A 6,330-nucleotide genomic window follows, 5' to 3' on the forward strand; every position below is an offset into this window, starting at 1 on the left:
CACCAACTTGTATAAAGGCAAAAACAAAACGTAAATCTGCTGTGGTTTTCGAATCACAGATTTAATATAGTGTTTTCGATCCCATAGGCCTATATTAAATGCTTCATTTGAAAAAAAAACATTTTGGAGATTTTATTTTTCTGATCTGTGGGTGATAGTTGAAATTACTTTGTAAACACTATTCTTTTTTACTCAAAATTGTAATAGGCCTAGAGAGGCATTAAATTAAATAATCATATGAAAAATAAAGTAATTAACATTTTGTCACAGCAAAAACATTTTATCCGAAAATAAACTTTTATTTTATTTAATTTTCGCTGTACCTACAATATAATACTATTGTATATTATTGTGTTTGTTTGTTTGTTTGTAGTGTGACATTTAATTGACTTGAACCCAGGGCGATTGTTAGCCAAACCACCAAGCATGCACCAAAGCCACAACTTCATAATGTAGCCTGTATTGTCCCCAAAAAACATGAAAACTGAACTTTAATAACAGACTTTCAGTATTTTATTTTGCAGTTTTAAAAGTTATTCCCTTCCTTATAAATACAAACAAAACAAAATAATGATTTCACTTATATTATAAAAGGTGGTTAATTAGATTATATGCATTCAATTATCTTGAAAAATCAGTTTCATCCAGCTAAGTCAATTTTTCAGCAGAGTATATACCTTATGGCCAGGAATCGATGTGGTTATGTTTTCACGGTGCGCAATAAAAAAATATGCGGTCTACGCACGATTTAACGAAATCACGTTTGTAATCATATTATCTTCATGAAGCATGAATCACAATTAAACAAAATTTGGTACTCATACATTTCAGGTCATATTTCATCATAATGGCAATACAAGTACGCGCACTTAAAATTTTCGATGAAATTAGAGTAGGCCTACGTTTCAGGATTGCCATGAGTGCGCAGATTTTTGCACGCGCACTGCGCATTAAACGGTAATATGCACTCTTTTTGACTGTTTTACAACCTTTCTTTAATAATATCATCATATTTGAGTTACTTTTCAATTCGAAATTGCGTTATACGAGCACGTCAAAAGTGACAGGCTACGCACGTGTAAGTTAACAAAATAGTGAAAATATGTTAAATTTTAAAATTAATATAGATCGTTAGAATGCTCGGGACACCTATTTTGCAATTCAAGTGATGTATCATATGTGATGATTACTGCCTTTCCGCTGAAAAGTCTGCCGACATTTCTGCCTGGCTGCTCCGTAAATCTCTTTTATCATATGTATGATTTATTATAAAATTAAGAGAACAAAAGGTGATTAAGTCATCATTAATTGCATATTCAATTTAATAAAATTAATTTTGACAATCAAACTAAAACAATCTCTACTAAAGTGGTTACTGTAAATACAAGGAGGAATCTTTCTTCAACTTTTAGTCAGCTGTGTATGGCTGGGTGGTCTGTGCTCGTCAAGGTACGAGGTCGAGTCTCAATTGGGAAACAAAAAGAAATAAGATCTTTTTTTTCCGTATTATTTGTTCAATTTTATTCCTTAGTGTATAGATTATACACATGATTTATAATTAAATTTAGATAAAAAGTAACTTATGTCTTTATTATTATGTAACAAATGTGGTTTATGATATTATACACAGATGGATCTTTGATCGGATTGTGATACCGGCTATTGTATTTGCGTTAGCAAGATCCTATCATATAATATAAATAAACAAAGATTCCGACAAAATCAATCAATCAATATATCTTTTAAAAATCAATTATCTTTATTTAAATCAATGTATGTAACCTATAATTCGTCATAGTGACGAATAAAATCTTACTTAAACTTACTTATAATTCCTACCTGTACTCCTGATCTTTATATCATATTAATTTAATGTTGTCATGCAATCCTTCAAACAATATATAAAACGTACTTTTTATATATATTTTCACACTCAATAAGTGGTCTACATCCGTGACAGCACAAATGTGTGGTATATAGTGTGCGATTGTACTATGGTACAAGATGCATGATGCTGTTAGCCATCTTGGTACCAGTTTGGCTACCAATGATGTTGACACCAGTCTACCACGATGAGGTAGCATCTCCGACTTCAGACTGGGATGTTTTTTTTTGTTTTTTGTTTTTTGTTTTTTGTTTTTTTTAAATTCCTTATCGAGCTAAAACTTATATTAACTTAAATAAGTGAAGATTATTGAGTAAATTACTTATTTTAACTATTTACTATACAATAATATAGGCCTAAAACCTATTATATACGAAATTCATAATGAAAAATATTTTAATAATTACAATATTATTTTTGGGGGGTTTTTTTTTTTAAATTATTTCTTACTAACTAAATCAACTTACGATAACATTTTTTTAATTAAAATTTATTATTAAAATATAAACTCGTAAAAAAATTAAACCAAAAACTTATATCAATTAAATATTATTAACAATTTTTTGGAAAACTAAGTAAATAATGTTGTTTTTGTTTTTTCCTTTTTTTTTTGTATTGCTTACTATCTAAAAACTTACATTAGCATAATAACGGGAAGTTTAATTACTGAAACAAATTACTTTATTTTAATCATTATTATCAATAATCTATTTTTAATTTATTATTGGTATTATTAATATCCTCATTAGAGCTTTTTTTTATCATTATAATGTAACAATAGCATATTGTTTTTAATCCACATTACTTATCATTATTACTGTTTTTCTAAGTACAAGTGCTGCAGTAATCTACATTTTTAAAACGTTATTTTATATATTTATTACCTTAGTACTTAGATATTGCACATCTTAGAAAATCTATTTAGTTTAACTTTTCTTTAATCAATTTAATCGTCTTAACATTCCTGTAACTATATTCTAGATCTAATCCCTTAAACTGTTTTTTTAATGATGGTTACTTAAATTATGTTTGAAATTATCTTAATTTGTTTAAGAACTATCGTCATTATTCTCAAAATAGAATGAGTCTTGTAATTCAAATTTCTCAAGAATTGCGTTAATTATTAAGTAAGCTATTGCTGATGGCTTTACTGTTGTAAGAGATATTTTATTTGTAATCAAATATTTGACAGATTCGTGTCTCACTCTTTCTATTCTACGTTTGTTGTTGTTGGTTGTAGCTTTACTGATAGCAATATCGCAATAAATGTGAACAAAATCAAGACAAGTGACACTATTGATATTAAAGTTTACTATCTGTAGTATTTTAAATTCTATTTGGGCATTTTTTTTAGGATTAAAGAAGCCAAGATTCCGGAGGCAGTCACAAGCATAAGGGATGATGTGTTTAGATTGGTATCGTTCAGCACATTTCAATGCAAGGCAAAATGATGCAATTGCATATTCTTCGAGATCTTCAAGTTGAAATGCTGTGTAATCAGAGATTAGTACATTTTCTATAATTGTAAGGCTACGATGAACAATATCATAATCGATCATGTATTCATAACGTATGAGTTCAGATCGAATATTACATAAAAATTCTACCATATGATCTTTAACTGATTGTGATTCAAAATGTGCCCATGGATTTTCAGATATTTTTTCACGATTAATTAATGAATTAAAATATTCTTTATTAGATTCAAGTTCCAAATTTTCATTTGAAATGTCGTTAGAATTGCTATCATCACTACCTGGAAAATGAAACAAAACATCACCATGTCCTACTACTACAACAGTGCTACTATTAGTACTACTAGACTTTTCTCCTATGCTGCTACTGCCACTGTTGTTGCTACTAACACTAACTACTCTCACCACTATTGCTACTAGTGCTATTGGGCATAGTGCTGCAGCTACTACTACTACTACTACTACTACTACTACTACTACTACTACTACTACTACTACTATCACTATCACTGTCAATACTAATAATGATGTCACTATCACTACTCCTATCTCTACTTATTATAATAGGCATATCATTTGTATTTGGAGACATTTGATCTTCACTAGGCCAACTACTATCACTATCACTGTCAATACCAATAATGATGTCACTATCACTACTCCTATCACTACTTATTATGATAGGCATATCATTTGTATTTTGAGACATTTGATCTTCACTAGGCCAACTACTACTATCACTATCACTGTCAATACTAATAATGATGTCACTATCACTACTCCTATCACTACGTACTATGATAGGCATATCATTTGTTTTATGGAGACAACATTTGATCTTCACTAGGCCAACAACTACTATCACTATCACTGCTGCTACTAATAATGATGTCACTATCACTACTTATATCACTACTTATTATGATAGGCATATCATTTGTATTTGAAGACAACATTTGGTCGTCACTAGTAGGCCTATTTAATTCATGATTAAAATGACAATAATTGATATCAGCTGATTTGTTTTCCGATTTTATAAGTTTATCTAATTCGTGTAAATTACAAGTTGGGTTAACATTAGCGTTTCTTCTGACATAAGGACGCGCCCTGTTTCTAGGCCTAGACCTTCTATTATTCCTCACCTGGAGGAACCTAGCGTACTTAGCGGCGGGATACTCATTTGGTCTCACCGCATTCTGGGCTTCTTCTAAAGAAGCATTATATCTTCTTTTAAATATCAACTTTGCCATAGCAGATGATGTAAGTATAGCAAACGTAATAGGAAATAGATGTATAGTATTTCCAAACTGAATTGCACGGTAAAAGCGGTTTTATTTCGTTTTACATCGATTCGGATTGAAAGAATTTTTCATTCTGACTTAAATTTGGAATAGTCGTTAGTTATTTTCGAATATTTGATGACGTAACAATGGTTGCGCTGTTCTATTGTAAGCGCGGTGAGCGCACTAACTAGCCAATTGAATACCACTATTGTTACTAATACTGCTCTTGGAAACTATACTCTCTTAAATGCGCGCGCACTACACAGCGTCATCTCTCTGTATACATCAAAGATTTTATATAGTTGTCGGCGGCTTTATCTCACTGGTATACATCTGTTAATTAGAAAGAGCGCGTTCTTTAGACTGGACGACAAACCAACATTTTTCTTTAAATAAAAACCAATGGTTCAACATTGGTTCATGTTGCTATATTATTATTAGGTTATATGCATTATCATGCATATAACCTTTGATTCTGTCAGAATCTTAGTTTATTTATTCTTTCCTTAGCACTATTTTGTCCGTCAATTATCTTGATATCAGTTTCATCTAGCTAAGTGAATTATTATGGCAAGGAATCGATGTGGTTATGTTTTCACGGTGCGCAATCAAAAATTACGCGGTCTACGCACGATTCAACGAATCACGTTTGTAATCATAATCTTAACAACAAGCATGAATCACAATTAAACAAAATTTGGTACTCACACATTTTAGGTCATAGTTCATCATATATGGCAACAATTACGTGTGTAGCGCATATAACGCATGCGTATATGCGCGCTTAAAATTTTCAAAATTGTCAACATTTATTTTCGAAGAAATTAGAGTACGTTTCAGACAATTTTAAGCCTTTAAAAAATTGCCATGAGTGCGCCGATTTGTTCACGCACACTGCGCGGTAAACGTTAATATGCATTCTTTTTGCCCGATTTCTGTTTCACAACCTTCTTTAATAATATCATCATATTTGATTCATCTTGAAATTGCGTTATACGAGCACGTCAAAAGTGACAGGCCAGCTACGCACGGTGAAAATATGCTAAATTTTAAAATTAATAAGCCTATAGGCCTACTAATAGATCGTCAGAATGCTCGGGACACCTATTTTGCCTTTCATTTTTTTAAAAGTGTACCACCGGTATGTAATATGTATGATTTATTATTAAGAGAACAAAAGTTGATTAAGTCATCATTAATTGTGCATATTCAATTTAAAAAAATTAATTTCGACAATCAAACAAACTATGACATTTTCTTGGGCCGAAATAACAAACGTAATATTAACTTTATTCAGTAAAAATGATATACTTTGACAGTGCGTCAAATTTTCAAATCTTTTAAGTTGTCATGATAGTAAAACATTATAATTCATGCGGTATGCAATAACTGTACCTGCACCAAAGTGGAACTGCATAGTAAATACACAGTTTCTTCAACTTTAAGTCTGTGCTCGTATCTATCTATTTTCTTTTTTTGATCCAATTTGTTGTCAAAATAAATAACTATTATTACTTTATGTGACACTAAAATATGACATTTATAGAAAAGAAAATAATTTTTTCTTTAGGTTTTGATTTTAAATTTATAATTATATAATTTTAAAAGGCTGCCTGTTGACGCTTTGCAGCGTTCAGGTAGTATGTGTTGACGGATATTGCGTCGTGTTATTGGTCACTGAGCCTGA

The sequence above is a fragment of the Antedon mediterranea genome, chromosome 6, assembly GCF_964355755.1.
Source record: "Antedon mediterranea chromosome 6, ecAntMedi1.1, whole genome shotgun sequence".
NCBI classification, from domain to species: Eukaryota; Metazoa; Echinodermata; class Crinoidea; order Comatulida; family Antedonidae; genus Antedon; species Antedon mediterranea.